At 40.8% G+C, this 20,355-nt stretch overlaps 1 long non-coding RNA gene across 1 annotated transcript; it reads right to left on the bottom strand.

Moving 5' to 3' along the window:
- Positions 1-3,720: 3,720 nt before the first annotated feature.
- Positions 3,721-14,756, bottom strand: LOC311277451. The gene is made up of 5 exons (XR_014625263.1): positions 14,080-14,756; positions 13,315-13,416; positions 4,933-5,038; positions 4,668-4,783; positions 3,721-4,024 (listed from the first exon to the last, which is right to left on the bottom strand). It is a non-coding gene; the product is annotated as an uncharacterized lncRNA (long non-coding RNA).
- Positions 14,757-20,355: the final 5,599 nt, after the last annotated feature.

Raw genomic sequence — 20,355 nt, 5'->3', positions numbered from 1 at the left:
AAATCAGTGTTATTGGTTCCTAACAATGTTTTAATGATACCATGTTGTTCTGTCTAGAAGCTACAATACAGAATCAGTGATTAGCATTATGTTTATGTAAATACAGTTCATATACGTCACCATTCTATCTATATGGGAGCTGTATATTTATAGTGACACGTTATCACTTATTGCTTGTAGTTCTCTGTGGAATACCCTCTTTCCTTCATTTATTTGTATGTTTATGAAAGAAATATCACTGATGTGAATTAGGAATACTTTGATTTCACTATGCAACCGTGAATGTTTGCTGTTGTATGTATTTTAGTTTCACTTCCATTTCACTTATCTCTTTATTGTACTTATTTTTGCAGACTATCTACATCTGTCACTGTACATCTGTGGCCCTACCTTTCCCTGCTAATACACAGACTAAACTTGATTACCTGTCTCCTCATTATTGGTGCTCTGACCGGCACCCAGGGGGGTTTACTCATCCAGTACCTTACAAAAACCTAACAGTCCAAAAGTCTCTATAATACTTTCTGTTTTGCAGGATTACTTAGTCCTTTTTTTTTTAAAGCTCTACCAATATCAAACTCAACCCTCACAAGAGCTACTAGTGAGTCGCAGCGAATCTTGCCGTGATCAGCCCTTACCAGGTGAAGTTTCTTAATATATCAGTATTTACTCATCAAATGTTCTCTCCTGAATCATATGGTAAATTAACTTATTCATAACTGTCTTAATTTGTGTTTAAAGAACAATAGTAATTGCACATAGAGTAAGTCGAGACTTTCTTGTTTTACAGCCGAGAAGGAAGACCAGTCCTTATATCAACGCAAGCTAATCGAATAAGTCTTTTGTTTCGGGTGAGGAAGGAACATCTGGTGCCCAAAGACGACAGAAAAGTGCATGAGTCCATTGGTATGTCTTGTATTGAAACAATGCTGTAATATGTAGTACATAATTTGATGTTGACAATTTTACATTGTACAGGTTATCACTTGGTTTTTGACCATGTGAAGCTCTTGAAACAATTGACAGAAGATTATGTTGTCTGGAAAGAAATCAAGCATCACTGGCAAAGGCTCAAAAGAGACCATGCCTTTCTTAAAAATCTTTTAAAATATGTTGCTGTTGATATGGTTAAAACTGTTTTTGTTCAGTACTTAGCTTATATTATGTGCTGATATATATATATATATATACAGTGAGGAAAATAAGTATTTGGACACCCTGCTATTTTGCAAGTTCTCCCACTTGGAAATCATGGAGGGGTCTGAAATTGTCATCGTAGGTGCATGTCCACTGTGAGAGACATAATCTAAAAAAAAAAATCCAGAAATCACAATATATGATTTTTTAACTATTTATTTGTATGATACAGCTGCAAATAAGTATTTGAACACCTGTCTATCAGCTAGAATTCTGACCCTCAAAGACCTGTTAGTCTGCCTTTAAAATGTCCACCTCCACTCCATTTATTATCCTAAATTAGATGCACCTGTTTGAGGTCGTTAGCTGCATAAAGACACCTGTCCACCCCATACAATCAGTAAGAATCCAACTACTAACATGGCCAAGACCAAAGAGCTGTCCAAAGACACTAGAGACAAAATTGTACACCTCCACAAGGCTGGAAAGGGCTACGGGGAAATTGCCAAGCAGCTTGGTGAAAAAAGGTCCACTGTTGGAGCAATCATTAGAAAATGGAAGAAGCTAAACATGACTGTCAATCTCCCTCGGACTGGGGCTCCATGCAAGATCTCACCTCGTGGGGTCTCGATGATCCTAAGAAAGGTGAGAAATCAGCCCAGAACTACACGGGAGGAGCTGGTCAATGACCTGAAAAGAGCTGGGACCACCGTTTCCAAGGTTACTGTTGGTAATACACTAAGACGTCATGGTTTGAAATCATGCATGGCACGGAAGGTTCCCCTGCTTAAACCAGCACGTCAAGGCCCGTCTTAAGTTTGCCAATGACCATTTGGATGATCCAGAGGAGTCATGGGAGAAAGTCATGTGGTCAGATGAGACCAAAATAGAACTTTTTGGTCATAATTCCACTAAACGTGTTTGGAGGAAGAAGAATGATGAGTACCATCCCAAGAACACCATCCCTACTGTGAAGCATGGGGGTGGTAGCATCATGCTTTGGGGGTGTTTTTCTGCACATGGGACAGGGCGACTGCACTGTATTAAGGAGAGGATGACCGGGGCCATGTATTGCGAGATTTTGGGGAACAACCTCCTTCCCTCAGTTAGAGCATTGAAGATGGGTCGAGGCTGGGTCTTCCAACATGACAATGACCTGAAGCACACAGCCAGGATAACCAAGGAGTGGCTCTGTAAGAAGCATATCAAGGTTCTGGCGTGGCCTAGCCAGTCTCCAGACCTAAACCCAATAGAGAATCTTTGGAGGGAGCTCAAACTCCGTGTTTCTCAGCGACAGCCCAGAAACCTGACTGATCTAGAGAAGATCTGTGTGGAGGAGTGGGCCAAAATCCCTCCTGCAGTGTGTGCAAACCTGGTGAAAAACTACAGGAAACGTTTGACCTCTGTAATTGCAAACAAAGGCTACTGTACCAAATATTAACATTGATTTTCTCAGGTGTTCAAATACTTATTTGCAGCTGTATCATACAAATAAATAGTTAAAAAATCATACATTGTGATTTCTGGATTTTTTTTTTAGATTATGTCTCTCACAGTGGACATGCACCTACGATGACAATTTCAGACCCCTCCATGATTTCTAAGTGGGAGAACTTGCAAAATAGCAGGGTGTTCAAATACTTATTTTCCTCACTGTATATATATATATACTTCAATGTGTATATTATATAATGTACTGACTGCTGCTTTGTAAATTTATGTAAGGAACAGGCAACTCTGTCCCTTTGCATTCTACTTTTTGAGGTTAGTTAAGAGTTAACCTCCAACCCTAATCAAGCACATCTGAAAATTTTAACCAAAGTCTTCAAGTTTACTTCTAGACAATAGGCAGGAGGGTTTGTCCAGCCAATTTTCTCTTTGATACACTAACCGGACTTTGAGTTACAGCCATTTGAAATGTGCACTTGTTTGCTCTTCTGGGGGCCATTGCTGGGGCCCTGGGGGTGGAAGGACAGTATAATCTACACAGATCTACACACACTATTACTATTACACAAGGATAATGCACCATTCAGTAAAACAACAAAAAAACAGTGCCAACATTTCCTTTTCACCCCCCCTTGCTTCTTATATTCCTGACATCAGTGATATATAGAGTATACTATATAGAGTATACTAGAATGATCAACATGGATCATCTTCAATTAAGCTTTAAGTATTTATAGCAAGATAGCCCACTGCAGCCTTTTGTTATTCACATAGCTTCCTTTTATTTCACTGCAAACTGGCATACATGCAAGTATGTGCAACTTTTGTTGCATTGTTGTCCCATATATCATTAACCAGATCTAAATTTGTATGTCCCAAGAAAAAGAATCATGGTCATTAATTATATGTAATTATTTATATGTTATTAATTATATGTAGTTATTTTTAAAGAAATAAGAAATTAAAATCTCAAATAAAAATTTCTGTTTACTGTACCAAACACCACTTTCAAAACACAATAGTCACCATACTTTATTAAACAACACTTTATTGGAGAACAAAGCATAAAGTTGATAAAGTAGCATAAAGACAAATGAGATTCAAGATAAATAAAAATGTGTCTTCAAAAATACATTAACATCATATGAATCCATTCACAGCTGCTGAAGCCACAAAACGAGTGCGAGATAATCATATTCAGTCACCTATAGAAAACAGATTTGATATTGTGTTGGAAAATAATGATTCATTAATCACAGCTAAACTGGTTTCTTGCTCTTCCCTGTATGTCTCTATCGTGTTCTTCTTCCTCGTCTAAACAGTTTGTTCAGTTGAAGAACAGAAGAACAGAAGATGTGATCACTGATGTGGTGTAGCTTTTTCTCCACCAGAAGAAGAAGTCTCAACATCCCATTGTCAGGCGTTCTCCAGTCCTGGTCTGAAAGTAAAACAAAAAACAGAAACCATTCAAATAAAGTTGTTTAATGGACAGTCGAGTCAGCTTATGTTCTGCGTTATTTAAAGCAGTGATGGTTTACTCTGGCCCTCAGCGTCCACTGTCCTGCACATTTAGCTCCGACCTCAAACCCTCCTGCCTATTGTCTAGAAGTAAACTTGAAGACTTTGGTTAAAATTTTCAGATGTGCTTGATTAGGGTTGGAGGTTAACTCTTAACTAACCTCAAAAAGTAGAATGCAAAGGGACAGAGTTGCCTGTTCCTTACATAAATTTACAAAGCAGCAGTCAGTACATTATATAATATACACATTGAAGTATATATATATATATATATATATATATATATATATATATATATCAGCACATAATATAAGCTAAGTACTGAACAAAAACAGTTTTAACCATATCAACAGCAACATATTTTAAAAGATTTTTAAGAAAGGCATGGTCTCTTTTGAGCCTTTGCCAGTGATGCTTGATTTCTTTCCAGACAACATAATCTTCTGTCAATTGTTTCAAGAGCTTCACATGGTCAAAAACCAAGTGATAACCTGTACAATGTAAAATTGTCAACATCAAATTATGTACTACATATTACAGCATTGTTTCAATACAAGACATACCAATGGACTCATGCACTTTTCTGTCGTCTTTGGGCACCAGATGTTCCTTCCTCACCCGAAACAAAAGACTTATTCGATTAGCTTGCGTTGATATAAGGACTGGTCTTCCTTCTCGGCTGTAAAACAAGAAAGTCTCGACTTACTCTATGTGCAATTACTATTGTTCTTTAAACACAAATTAAGACAGTTATGAATAAGTTAATTTACCATATGATTCAGGAGAGAACATTTGATGAGTAAATACTGATATATTAAGAAACTTCACCTGGTAAGGGCTGATCACGGCAAGATTCGCTGCGACTCACTAGTAGCTCTTGTGAGGGTTGAGTTTGATATTGGTAGAGCTTTAAAAAAAAAAGGACTAAGTAATCCTGCAAAACAGAAAGTATTATAGAGACTTTTGGACTGTTAGGTTTTTGTAAGGTACTGGATGAGTAAACCCCCCTGGGTGCCGGTCAGAGCACCAATAATGAGGAGACAGGTAATCAAGTTTAGTCTGTGTATTAGCAGGGAAAGGTAGGGCCACAGATGTACAGTGACAGATGTAGATAGTCTGCAAAAATAAGTACAATAAAGAGATAAGTGAAATGGAAGTGAAACTAAAATACATACAACAGCAAACATTCACGGTTGCATAGTGAAATCAAAGTATTCCTAATTCACATCAGTGATATTTCTTTCATAAACATACAAATAAATGAAGGAAAGAGGGTATTCCACAGAGAACTACAAGCAATAAGTGATAACGTGTCACTATAAATATACAGCTCCCATATAGATAGAATGGTGACGTATATGAACTGTATTTACATAAACATAATGCTAATCACTGATTCTGTATTGTAGCTTCTAGACAGAACAACATGGTATCATTAAAACATTGTTAGGAACCAATAACACTGATTTACATCCAAGTTATGAATGAATAATTGCAAATATGAAAATATCACTAAACTGAATACCACAGAATGATCGTTACAGGGCATGTTTGGGCATGTTCGTCTGAAAACAGACGCATATAACACGAAAGCAATCACTGTTAACACAAATATAAATACAATCGGCTTACTTTGTGGTCAGTGACTAACACCTTGATGTTCAATCTGTAGCAATCCCCACAACCAAACTAGGATCGTCATTCTTTCAGCCAGCAGCTCGAATAGATTGCACGAACACAGCAAACAACGACAGCTTAACGAACTACGCTGCCCTCTTTCGTCATACTACTATGACTACAGTTTCATAATTAAAGTCCCTTTGCAGGAGCCTTCAATACAGCCGCCCCCAAAGATGCAAAGCATCTTTGCTTCCATGAAAGGCGACTTAACCAGTCAGTGCTGGGGGCCTATCCTTTGGTAATGCCGGCAGGATTACCAGGCGGGCTACCGGTCGGGTATACACTTGACCCTTTATCTGCACATCAGCGGACCTGACATGACCATCGGGGCTTTGGTAGGTCTTGATCACTTGTCCTACAGGCCATAGGCTCCGAGGTAGTTGGGGGTCCACAATCATCACAACCGTCCGTTCCTTTAGGTTGGGAGGAGAGGCCTGCCATTTCTGCCGGGTTTGGAGACTAGGGAGGTAGTCCCGTATGAACCTGGACCAGAAACGATCCGCTATGATCTGGGAGTGTCTCCAGTGACGGCGACTCAACATCTCTGACTCGGGGTACACGGCTTGAGGCAGAGATCCATCGGGCCGCCCCATGAGGAGACTATTTGGTGTCACCGGGTCAGCATCAGCTACGTCTGACGATACATAGCCCAAGGGTTTCGAGTTCAGAATGGCTTCTACTTCCAACAAGACCGTCATTAAGACCTCCTCCGGAACTGACTGTGGACCCAAAACTGTGTATAAGGCTGATTTAACTGACCTTACCTCCCTCTCCCAAACTCCACCAAAGTGAGGGGCAGATGGAGGATTAAAGTGGAAGTGGATTCGTTGGCGGGCAAGTTGACGCTGCAGGTCAGGAAGCAGTGCGGCATAAGCTTCCCGTAGCTCCCTTTGACCCATTGATTCTGCAGGTGTTCCTCTTCTCGCGATAAACCTTCTAAGGGCCATAAGGAATGAGTCACTACTCATGCTCGGGAGTAGGTCCAAATGCACAGCTCTTGTGGTCAGGCATTTAAAGAGAATACCCCAACGCTTCTCGGTACGTCTCCCAATTTTGACTAACAGGGGGCCAAAGCAATCCACTCCACAAGAATGGAAGGCAGGCTTGTAAAGTTGTAATCGCGCAGAAGGTAAATCCGCCATTTTAGGGATCGTCGGTTGGGCCCTCCACCGTTGACATTCTGGGCAGTTGCGCTGAAACCGCCGGATTGCTTCGCGGCCTCTGAGAATCCAGTAGTATCTCCGGATCTCCCCGAACAATCTTTCCGATCCAGGGTGATGTAACTGGTCATCATAATGCTGAATGATCAAACGTGTGACGGGGTGACTAGAATCCAGGACCAGAGGATGTAAAATGGAATCTTCAAAGCCGGACACTCTGCGCAAACGACCTCCCACCCTCATCAGACCGCTTGACGGATCTATTTCAGGAGCTAGGGTAATTAGTCGACTCCCAGACCTTACTGGCTTTCCAGTCTCTAGCAGTTTATAATCCTCAGGGAAGGATTCCTGCTGCACCTGTTTGAGGATACAGACCTCAGCCTGGCGGTAATCCTCAGCTCCTGGACAAGTCCCTGAATCCAAGTTGGGCCGAAGTTCTTGTGTTGTAACATCCAATAGTTCTTGCCAGGTGTTATAGTTCCATCCATCCATGTTGCCAGAAGAGGGAGACAAGGTATTGATCCCACAGAAGGTGGATTTCCGCAGTTCAACTTGGTCTATCTTGGGCTCAGACTTGGGGATTACTGGCCATTCTTTGGTGTCCCGAAGGAGGAAAGCGGGTCCTTGGGACCATCGGTTTGGTGCAGCAAGGTATTGGAGAGGTCGTCCTTTCGTGAGGTCATCAGCGGGGTTGTCCGCAGAGCCTACATAACGCCAAGAGCATTTCTCCGTCAGCTCCTGGATCTCAGCGATTCTGTTTCCCACGAAGACCCGGTAGCGACAGGACTCCGAATGCAACCACTGGAGGACAGTGGTGGAGTCAGTCCAAAGGAAAATAGACTTGACCTGTAGAGTCAACTCAGTTTCAAGTAACTTAGCCAACTGTGCCGCAACCAGACTTCCACAGAGTTCCAGCCTTGGAATGGAGTGAACTCGTTTAGGAGTGACACGGGAGCGTGCTATGATGAAGGACAGGTAAGTCTGACCTGCCTGGTCAGTGGTTCGGAGGTAAGCTACTGCTCCATATGCCTGCTCAGAGGCATCCGAGAAGATATGCACCTCATGGCTAACTCCATTCATACCAACCTCAGGAGGGACATAAGGCCGGGGAAAGGAGATACAGGGAAGGTATCGGAGTTCTTCCTCCCATCCACTCCAGGATTGTAGGAGCTCAGGGGGCAGGTTAGGGTCATCCCACCCTCTCTGCTGGTTCCACAGTTGCTTAATGATGACTTTCGCCCTAGTCGTATAAGGTAGAAGCCATCCCAGGGGGTCGTACTGGGTAGCGAGGACCTTATAGATGTTCCTCAAAGTGGGAGTCTGGTATATCACAGGGCGATGTTTGTAGGACAAAGTGTCTGTCTGCCAGTTCCAGCTCAGACCCAGCGTTGACTCAGGAACATCGGGTTTCTCCTGTGTTAACCACAGCTCCACACTTGCAGCTCGGGCATCGGATGGTAGATGATTTAGCACAGAAGGATCATTACAGGCCCACTGGCGAATCACAAATCCCCCTTCTGAAAGGATATTCCGCAGTCGATCAATCAGACTCCGAGCCACATCTGCTGTGGGTAGGCTCTGCAGGCAATTATCGACATAGAAACACCTCTCCACTGAAAACCGAATTGCCTCATCCGTCAGGGGATGTTTCTGGATGTGGCGTTGCAGTGCATAGGTAGCACAGCACGGACTGGAAGTTGTGCCGAAGGGCAGTACCTGCCATTCAAGGATCTTAGGCGCCTCATCCATTTTTAGATCCCGCCACAGGAAACGAAGTAAAGGACGATCCTCAGGTATAAGGCGAACCTGATGGAACATTGCCTTAATATCCCCACTCACAGCCACCGGACGTTCCCTGAAACGGATAAGGACGCCCAACAGGGAGGCTCCAAGGGTGGGTCCTGGCAACAGGTACTGATTAAGGCTTTGTCCTTGATACTGATAGGAGCAGTTAAAGACCAATCGGCACTTCCCATTATGACTAACGAGGTGATGGGGGATGTACCAGCATTCAGGTGAGGCAGGTATAGGATCAGTCACCTCCCGAACAGCACCTGTCTCAATGAGTTTCCTCATCTCTTCTTTATAGACCTCAGCTTTCACAGAGTCTTTCTGCAGACGCCTCTCAACACTACGGAGGGTAGGTAGGACTGATTCTTTAGGCGCGTTCAACAAAGGCATGTCCTTTCGCCGCAGCAGGGGTGTAGCCAACCGATGGATCCCCTCCATTTCGAGAGTGAGAGTCTTTTGGTCCAGCAACTGCAGCGCTTCCTGATCCTGCTTGGACCGAGTTACCTCCTTCCCCTCCCACTGTGGTACCGCATCCAACTGCCACAGTCGTTGAACATTCTGAAGAAGCTCATCATGAAGCGGAGACATAGAGGTAAGCAGGCATTGCTGTGGGGTAGGAGGACATCCCATGGATGGTATAGGACCCTGGAGCGTCCATCCTAGACGCGTGTGAACTGCAGCTGGTGCTCCCCGGACACCCCATCGAATAGGCTCTGTCGGAGTTATGAGATGGGGCTGATCAGAGCCGATGAGAAGTAAAGGTTGGACATCTGTAAGTGTATGGATTGGGAGACCACGCAAATGCCTGTACTTCTGTTGTAGCTGCTCTACAGGATACGACTGGCGAGACAGGTTAAGACGATCGGCGGTGAAGACATGATCGATCCTGTAACTGCTCTGAGGTTTACAGAGGGGAGAGATGTGAAAGGAAATGGAGCAACCCTGAATGACCTGAATATCATCTCTCACTGTTCGCAACGGAAGATCTTCTGGGACACCCTCAATGCCCAAAGCCTTAACAGCAGTAGAGAGCAGAATGGTCCTCTCCGACCCATCATCTAGAAGGGCAAAGGTATCCAAGGTTCGATCTTCATAATGCAGATTCACTGGAACCACTTTGAGCATAACTCGTCCTCTGACAGAAGGCTTATCCAGAAAGAACCTGTCTGGGGAGGAATTTGTCAGGCAGCTCTTCTCAGGGTTAATTGGATCCTCCTTCTGGGATTGGCTGACATTTACCTCATGGAGAGGACGGAGATGAGTACCCTGACAGAGGTTGCAAGGCTTTCTAAGGTCACACTGTGAAGCATGGTGTGCCCTAGCACAGCGCCAACAACGGTTCTTACTTCGAATCCATTTCCTGATCTGGTCGGAGTTAAGCTTACCGAAGGATGCACACTGACTCAGGTAATGCTCAGTCTTGTCACAGAAAGGACAATAACGTTTCACTTTAGCAGGTTTTGGTTGTGAAACAGGACCTTGTCGAGTGACGGAAGTCTCCACCGGGGATTCTCCAACCCCATGCAGGATGGTCACTGTCCTTTTCCCAGAATCTGACTTGGCATGCAGACCCTTAGACATCGGCTCAGTATCGTAACTGTGGCACCAAGTTTCGTAACGGAGCCAGTTTGAAAGGTCAGCCAGATTAGGTGTAGTGCCAGGTTGGCGGAACATATGGCGACGAAACTCGGCTCGCTGCTCAGGAGGTAGCTTACTCACGAGGCGCGCGACGTGGGACCCACAACTCAGCTCCAGTTCACCATCACGTCCCAGGGTTCTCAACATCCCCACCAGTGACTGCACCTGGAGAGCAAACCTCTGGAAGGCAGAGATATCGCCTCGCTTTATGTCCGGACTCTCCAGGACGCTAGCAATCTTTCTTAAGGCTAACTGATGCGGTTGACCAAATTTATCATGAAGCGCTGCCATGGTATCAGTGAATGGGGTAGGTGAGTTAAGATAAGCGTCCGCTATCATTCTAGCCTCCTCAAACCTAAGGTGATCCACTAAGATCTGATATTTGAAAAGTTCGGTCCCGTCAGGGGGAAGCAGGTTCTTCAGAGCTATCCGGAGACGAGCAAACTCGCCAGGGTCAGGCCGGTTGAACTTCGGAATCGTAGGAGCAGGTCCCCTATATACATATTCAGACCCAGAATGAGGTACTGTAGGACGTAGGCTGGGCTCTACCTTTGGGGCAAAGGCTGGAGGATTAGCAGGTGCCGAGCTGAATCGTGGGGAAATAGGCACTGTTGTATGGTCAACATGTAAATGCATGGCTACCGGGTTGAGTAACTCCTGAAGCTCTTTAGGAGTAGGAGGTGGGGGAAGTCCATGAGCATCAGGCTGAGGTGGGCGTGGTTGAGGAGCTGAGAAAACAAAGGAATACTGCCTAGTCTCTGGCATCACAGGTTGGTAAACAGTGGCACCCATGTCGGACAGTGCAAGGTCAGGACCAGCGTTCAGCATAAGAGGCACGCCAAAGAACGCGCATGCAAGTGTTTTTCTAGACTACTCAGATTTCCAGTTATTGCAGTGTTGTGTGTTAGTCAAGTTTCGATTCGGCACATTGTCACGTTATTTTACTTAATTGCCCGAGCGAAACAGCATCTGTAGAAACAGTTATAAATAGGGGAACTTAAGATCATTCGTCAGGACCAGCGTTCAGCATAAGAGGCACGCCAAAGAACGCGCATGCAAGTGTTTTTCTAGACTACTCAGATTTCCAGTTATTTCAGTGTTGTGTGTTAGTCAAGGTAAGGCCATTTTCGATTCTCTGCTCATTTTCAATTTTTAAACTTCACATAATTCTGTATTTGAGTAGACGCGCTGACTACAATAAAACAAAAGCCGCGAGTGAAAATTAATATTGCAGTCTAATTTGCACTTAAGCCTTATTTGCTCTCACCAGTTTCGATTCGGCACATTGTCACGTTATTTTACTTAATTGCCCGAGCGAAACAGCATCTGTAGAAACAGTTATAAATAGGGGAACTTAAGATCATTCGTCAGGACCAGCGTTCAGCATAAGAGGCACGCCAAAGAACGCGCATGCAAGTGTTTTTCTAGACTACTTAGATTTCCAGTTATTTCAGTGTTGTGTGTTGAGAGAGAGAGAGAGAGAAAGTGAGAGAGGCAGAGAGACAAGGAAGCAGAGAACAAATAATGTTAGCCTATGCAATCATATCTTTGTGTAGGCTAGTTGACAATAACAGTGTAACATATTCATAACGGATATACCAACAGTTAAATATTGGGTTAAAATAAATCAAACACATTGTAATGGATTCTCCTTGCAGATAAATACACTCACAGAATAATTGCACTCACTCACATCCATACACGATAAATACCACAGGGCTGTCACTTTCGCTGTCGCTGTCATCAGAGGATGACACGTCTCCAGATCCAAAACAATCACTGACTAGCTTAGCCACTCTTGATGACCAGCAGCAGAGCTTAGGTTAGAAACCTCAAGTGAGTTCAACGCTTTTGGCGGCTTTTTGGCGACTTTGCTCTCTTTTGACAGCGACATTTCTCAAATTAATTATATTTAATCTTTCTGAGGAGATCTGCTAGCTTGTTTACACAGAGCGCCGCGAGTCTGACAGGAGGATGGCTGGACCAATCGCGTGCCGGTCAGTCGAAATGGGGCTTCCCATTGACAAATGATCAGCGTTTGTGTACATTTCTAAGCTTTTTGATTGGTTCTATACAACGTGTAACACCATATTTGGAGAGCAGAGACGTTTCAGGGGATACCCGGGAAATGCTCAGAGAGGTGACGAGAGTTGAGAAAAGCAATATTCATTTCCAGCGAATTTAGTAAAACTTTGTAAACTTTAATAGTCATTTAAATACCTTTACTCAATTATCTGGACTACGAAACTTTAGGAGATTATTTTTGAATGTCTGTTCTTTGAAATTTAGCACAAAAAAAAAAAAAAAAAAAAATTTATTTCATTGTTTTTCCACATAAACGGCCCATATCTTAAAATGGAACGTTGCGACTTCCGACTCATTTCGCCAGATCGGGTCACATATGTACTTGCTTAAAAATAACATGATTTACATGCAAACGGGACAGTTATCAGCAGTGTAACTGATCTGTTTATGACAAAATAATCGAGTATCTGATGTCATGTGACAAGTCAGATAAGCTTTTCCACTCTTGCAAACAGAGGTAGGTTATGAGGTGTGGAGAGACATCATGTATCACTGGAACATAAACAGACGGGGACCAATTTGCAATTAATATAATTAATTAATTAATTCTGACAGTGTGTGTGACATCCGACTACTTTCCAAGAAGGGGCGCAACTGATTTACAAATATCGCGATAAATATGTACATTGAGGGAATTGAGGCAGTAGCCAATGACAGCACTAGGAGTAAAAGCTGCAGGATTGTGTACGAGTATCCAAATATGTACGAGTATCATACGAATTTGACAACTTGTTAAATCTTGTGAATTATTAAGACTTTCAGTCTATGTTTGTACTGATTGGGCTATGGGTTTTGTGAGAAAAGTTTTAAGAAACAACAAATGTTTGATTTAGGGTTAAAACCAACACATACATACCACTGCCAATATTTGCCTTTGCAGCTGTCCGTCTCCTCCGTTTACTTCTCCTCAAACAACAATGGGCTGACTGAGTCCGAAAGGCCCTTTTGGTCTTTTCAGCTGAAAAAAGAGAAAAGAAAATATCATTATGTATAATATATAGGATTATTTAAAGGAAAAAGTACTGATATACCTTACAAATCTTGGATGTTACATTATAAAGCCTTACAAGCATGGCAAGTGTTGTGGTTAATATGCATTTACAACAAATATCACTTTAAAACTATCAATCAATACTGAGGTAAAAGCATGGTAAGTTTTGTGATTACTGTCCTTTACTAAACCAATCACAGTAAAACTATGGTTACTGTGGTAAAAGCATGGTAAGTGTTGTGGTTACTGTGCATTTACAATAAGTACCACATTAAAACTACAAATAGTGTGGTAAAAGCATGGCAAGTTTTGTGATTACTGTCTTTTTACTACACTTATCACAGTAAAACTAATGTTACTGTGGTAAAAGCATGGTAAGTGTTGTTTTTACTGTGCTTCTACTACAAATACAACTTTGGAACTAATTGTACTATTTTTAATCTGATATGAATATCTAGGCCTATAGCACGTCACGTGACAGGCAGTGTTAATCACCCTGTTTTGAATTAGAAAGCAATGAAACTCAAAGTCTCCGTGGAGATGGCAGATATAATGGCAGATTAATATCGACAAACAGAAAAGACATTATATCACACATTATTAGGACAGCGAATTTAGGTATTTACTTACCAACATCTGACATACGTGAACTGATGGCAAATATCGCGATGTGTTCGGAACGAGACTTCTTCAGCGCGATTTCCTACTGATAAAATATAATTTAAAAAATATCAATAAACAGCAAAGCAATCCAGCTTCCCTGGCAATAAGACCGAAATAATAACATTAAAAAAATACATAAAAATGCATATGATCTCGTGAATAAATGTTGATTAAACAGCTTCTCTTCTCGATAAATGATAGAAGAAATTATAAAAATATAGCTTTCTGCACCAAATGTGCAGAAAGCTATATTTTTATAATTTCTTCTATCATGTATCGTCATAAGAAATGGCCACCTTACAAATCTAAAGTTTCTAAACACAACTTATTGTCCTGACTCAACAGTTTTTAATCAAACCTCCGATAAAAATACGTTATCCAGCTTCTTAAAGCAGTGTCCTACCTATGACAAGAAAACGCTAAAACTGCAATTACTTGCAAGCGTCTTAGAGCGTTGTTAAACTCACCTTTTAATGTCGTTTTGCCTGCAGTTGAGGGTTGCTTTGGTCAAACTCACCTCTGAATGCCGTTTTACCTGCAGTTGAGTGTTGTTAAATTCACCGCTGCATTGTTAAACTCACCGCTGAATGATCACGTGCGTTGTTAAACTCACCGCTGAACGCGCTAAACCTTTGCGGGGACTTTGATATTAGATTAGATTAGATTAGATATCAGATCGCGAGGGGTTTTAAACATCAAAAACCAGTTGGAGGGCCAGATAAAAAATATCTGGGTGCCGCCATTTGACTCGCCCTGGCATAGATGGGTCAATATCACTATAAAGTGCCTTTGGTGTCCTCATCAGAATCGCTCAGTCATCATGAACATAATGCAAAATAATGAAATTCTGAGGTTTTATTATAAATGGCCAAACACTTACACACATACAAGTACAATGATACGTCTCTTAAAATGTGTTTTTCTGATTTTATACCATTTTCTTTGATTGTATGTATGTGATTTTGGCATGTCCCGCACGCTGCTCAGCTAACTTCAGTGAGTGTAAAAAGTGGTTAAATTACATACAATTATAATACTTTTTTAATGTACTTATTGTCCTCAGCAAGTTATTTAATAAAACAAGTCATTTTGATTATTTATATTTTATTTTCATAATAATATTAAGCAGTTTGCATGTGTCCCTGAGATTGCTGTCCACCCTGTCATTATGGGGTAAACTCCCCTTTAAGAAACCAACTGATGTACTCAGTGACATCCCCTCCCCCATTTGGTCTTTCTTCAGTGGAGGTTAAAACATCTGCAACACACACAGAAAGTATCTACACTTATATTTCCTAATTTTCATCATATTGTGTTTGTAGTTGCGTGTTGTCAAGCTTAACATGTCCACCCTGTCATTGTGAAATATTAATTAATATAAAAACTTTTCATAAATTCTAAATATACATTTTAAACAGTGCGCAGTCAGCTTCAACAGTGAATCACTTTGCTTACTGCTGCACACCATGTGCTCATTAAATACTAAATTTAGCCAAAAAATGTCCACCCTGTCACATGACAGGGTGGACATTTGCAACTCCTGAAAATCAGCCTGAGCCAGGCCCCTCCTTCTTCTATATTGGTAAAGGTTTTTTTGAAGGTCCTGTTGTTTTTAAAATGTTCCCCCATTCTAGTTCACCCATTAAAGCATTTGTCCACCCTGTCGTCTTGTTGTCCACCCTGTCATTTTGTTGTCCACCCTGTCATGTTCAACTTTTATGATGAAAATAAACTAATTATTTTAACAAGTTAACAAAACCTTGTGTGTGATTTCTTAATAAACAAATGAGGGCCAGTTAGTATTGTTTTAAATTTTGACTAAATATCTTTGTTGTTAGATTTTATTTAGAATAGAATGTGCAACTATCGCATATTTTATTGGGCAATACATATTTAAGCAGTAACTTCATTATTATCAAAATACTTTTACCATTAACTAAAATGTTTTGTTGGGAAAGGGACACATTCTCTTTCCTCAGATCTACATTTTATAATCACTATGCAATGAAAATGTATTTATTCTACTATGAGTTTGTCCATGACAGGGTGGACATATTTTATGGTTTGCTCGTATATTGTCAGCTTGCAGTTAATTTATAAAAAGTGCTGGAGCTTGACCAATATGCATTTCTAACAGCCTAATGTCTCCTTAATACAACACATATGAAGTTAAATGGAAAATCTCAGATTTTTTTTTGGAAATTGTGAAGTCTCAAAGGCACTTTATGGTGATTTTGACCCATATAATATTTTGTAGCCCAATGAGAAAAAAGGGAGTAGCCTAAATAATTTAAACAAAATGAACAGCATTAGCTGCTACGTGTGAAAAGAAACCTGCTTTGGATGTATTATGTTCAGGACAAACGTAATAGCACTGCAATAGATTGGCTATATCAGGTTAAGGACCAACGTAATAGCACTGCTTAGGTTAAGGACCAACGTAATAGCACTGCTTAGGCTACAGTATATGTTGGCATGTAACGTAATTGCGATTTGCAAAATAGTTTCCTCAGAACGTATTTCTTGTGATCCGTTCACTCTTTTTTTTTATTTTGGAGGTTATTCTGGGTCGGGACTTAGGTTCTCTGTTTGGTAAACAGTGCAGTTCAAAACTGTGTGACCATTGATTTATGGCCTACAGTTGTTGAGTTTTTGTTTTTAAAGTCGCCTTGTGCCCAGTAGCCTACACCTCAGAAGATATAGATAGGGATTAGAAAATGTTAGGCAGGAATCCGGGGTTTTACAATCTATGGTCCCAAGTACGCGATACGATAAGACTAGTCTTAATCTATAGATTTGACCAGACATGATCTGCTCACCAATATGATATCCCTGCAGTTTTCTGTGGGGTTTTTGAAGAGCGAAACAATTTATCTAAAGTAGCCTTCATTGTGGGTTTTTGTTGTTGTTGTTGTTGTTGTTGTTGTTGTTGTTGTTGTTTTTAATGTATTTTTTTACTTTTTTTCTTCTCAATTTAAAGTAGCTCTGTGACTTTTTTTTCTTTTTTTCTTGAAGGCGATTAACAATTATTTGAGCAGTGGAGGATCGGCCACAACATTTATAATTGCTGAATGGGTTGGGCGCAGGGGGGCCAACAGAGAACATTGGTATGGTTCCAAGGAAACATGTTAACTGATCTTAGGGGAATTGTTGCAATTTGTTTCACCCGTCTCCGCTCTCAGATTGGCCGCCGGACGAATTGTTTCACCGCGCTCCGCCTCGGCTCCCCTTGCCGCATTGGCCGGCCCACGAATTGTTTCAGGCCCCGCGCTCGGATTGGCTTCCGGAGGAATCGTTTCGCGCCCGGCACCCCTCGCCCCGTTGGCTCTCGGAGAATTGTTTCAGAGGCGATCGTTGCTCCCATGGCCGCCGGTGCCGCCTTCGACTCAGGACGCCATTCACGCCAACCCCCCCGAAATAACACTCTCTCTTGCTGTTTTGATCCGACGATTGCGTTTAAACAACAAAACAAAATAAAACTCAAGCTCATTTTTTTTAACGCTGCAATTTTGCAGCACGTTAAAGTCAGCATATTTGTCTCTTTCTCGTGTAGGCTACTGTTTTTAAAAGAGGCATATTATAAGCATTTACCTAGCCTATGTGTAGTAGGCTACTTCATGCAGAAGCGGAAAAAAAAATTGGGGTAATGACGAGCCGTTCGTAAAGTTGTGATGACTTTTGACCCGCCTAAAACATATAATTCAGTATAAAGTAGGCTAGATTCATTCATGATTTTCATCAACGCCACAAGGTCAAGATGGATGCCCTGAAGAAATGCATCCTGCGGGGGACCAGCAGAAAAAGAAAAGCCATCTTCTGCATCCTAGCCTGTTGTCCCGCCTCACCCTTCACGCCCAGCTTCTCCTCCCACCCAAAACCCCCATTCCCAGCCAGTGCACAGTGAGTTTTTAGAACTATTTATTCCTGGGATGATTCTATGCATGCTCTAATGTAATTATGAATAAAAGTGTCAATTTTCTGCCTTTTTGAGCCAACGAAGATCTGTTGGCTTCAGCCATGGAGGTGGAGCCACAGGGTGAGTCTTGTGTGGTGATCAGCTGATCATGTGATCACAAATAAATGTACTAACATCATAATGGTATTGTGTAACCATAACCGTCTTCATACTGACATTTATAAATTTTGATGATTATCACTTGCAGCAGAAGGCCGCTCAAAGGCTGGTGTCAGTGGATTCTGAGGTACGGTTTTCACACCAGAAGTGTACTTTTATGTCTCATCAGTAGATATAATTATTTTTATTTTATTGTTTCAATATGTATTATGTATGTATATAATAATAATAATAATAATATTATTATTATTATTATTATCTTTCTAGGTTGTTCTGGCTGCTGTGGGTTAGGGTTAGGGTTAGGGTTAGAATCAAAGGTCAAGCAAGGATCAATGGGGGGGCCATTCACACATTCTGAATAGAACCTCAAGTACCAGACACAGCATCTTGTAAAATAACTAGATAAGCAAGATAGTTTTTTTTTTTTTTACAAATTACATTACCATTAACCCTCTATTGCATAGCGTTGCCATATGGCAACAATTACTTTATCTTAATTTTTTTTAAAAGCTGTGATATAAAATCTATGTTTTTACAGTTAGTTGTGAAAAGGGGGCTTTAACTTTTAAGAAAATACAATTTATGAGGTCACATGACCAGGATATCCTGTTTGCCAGTCCTTTTTGCTCATGGACATTGACATGCAAACATCACTGTCTGGGGCTCCTGAAGATAGCCTTTTATTCAGAATTTTGGAAAATTTTCATCAAATAAAAAAATTAAATCAGTATCTGGGGTAAGTAAACTTTAATTTTTTAACATTAAATTCAGTTTTGATTTTATAAGTTTTTTGTAATATGCTAAAATACATTTGTTGCCATATGGCAACTATATGCAAATATGGAAACGTCCTGGTGCATTCAACCTAATGGAGTCCCATTGACTTACATAGCATGAAACTACTCTGAGACTATGTTTACAACTTTTGCTTATATTTTAAAGGTAAAAACATTAGACCTTCACAAGCTGTTGTGGTGGGGAAAAATAAAAGAGGGCCCCAAAGCTTTGTCCCGCCAGATCCTGTCCGCAGAGACCGCACAGACCACTGGCCCTTGCATGCATCTGAGAAGGGCAGATGCAAAATGCCAGGATGCAAGGGCATTGTAAGAAGCAAGTGCTCCAAGTGTTTAGTTTTCCTCTGCTTCACTGACTTTCACAAGTCATGAAGAGAATTAAATGAAATGAAACAGCAAAAAAAATGACTAAATGAAATGAAACGAATGAATAGTGTATTTCAGTGAGACAGGTTCCAGGTTCCTGGTTATTATTACCAGACATTTCAGATAACTGTTGAAATTATATAATGTTTTTACTGTATAAATGTTTGTTTAAACATTTCACTAAGTATGAGATGGATTTGTTGAGTCTTGTTTTAAATAAAATTTGTTTTTTTTTGTTTTTATTTTATTTTATGGTACTTTCCACGATTGCATATTGTTGCCATATGGCAACAATTTACCAACGACCCCCCTTTAAACTTTTTTTTAGATTTTTTTTATATATATCTGTTATTTAGCTCATGTTAAGTAATAAAAACATGCAAAACATTTTTTACAATGTCTAATTAATAATGCGTGCAATAGAGGGTTAATTAACAGTGTCACACAAATTATGTTAAAGTAATTTACGTTACATTGTAACAATTACAGCCTAGCTAACGGTTTAACATTTCTGTACTTAATTGCACCTGCCTCTGTATTTTGATTAGAAAAAGCGTATGACACGGTAGGGCTATTAATCAAAGCATCAAGGATAGGAATAGATGGAAATATGTATAATTGGTTATCTCAATTTTTGTTTGAAAGAACATTTGTAGTTCAAGTGGGAATGTGTCAGTCATTAATTTATAAGGCAGAAAATGGTATTCCTCAAGGGAGTGTTATAAGTCCAATTCTTTTTAATATTATGATTAATGATATCTTTGACAATGTAGGATTTGGTGTGGGATGTGCATTATATGCTGATGACGGGGCTATTTGGAAGAGAGGGCGAAATACAAAGCAAGTGATTTCAGGTTCACAAACAGCTATTAAAAAGGTGGAAGAATGGAGTATAGAATGGAGTTTTAAAATGTCAACTAGTAAATCAAGTTATATGATACTCAGTAGGAAAAAGGAAGATTTTAAGGATATTGAATTGTTATTATATGGAAAGCCTTTAGAACAAGT

The sequence above is a fragment of the Rutilus rutilus genome (assembly GCF_951802725.1).
Source record: "Rutilus rutilus genome assembly, chromosome: 18".
Classification (NCBI taxonomy): domain Eukaryota; kingdom Metazoa; phylum Chordata; class Actinopteri; order Cypriniformes; family Leuciscidae; genus Rutilus; species Rutilus rutilus.
The sequence above is the reverse complement of the archived record's forward strand: the minus strand, read 5'-3'. Positions and strand labels throughout refer to the sequence as shown.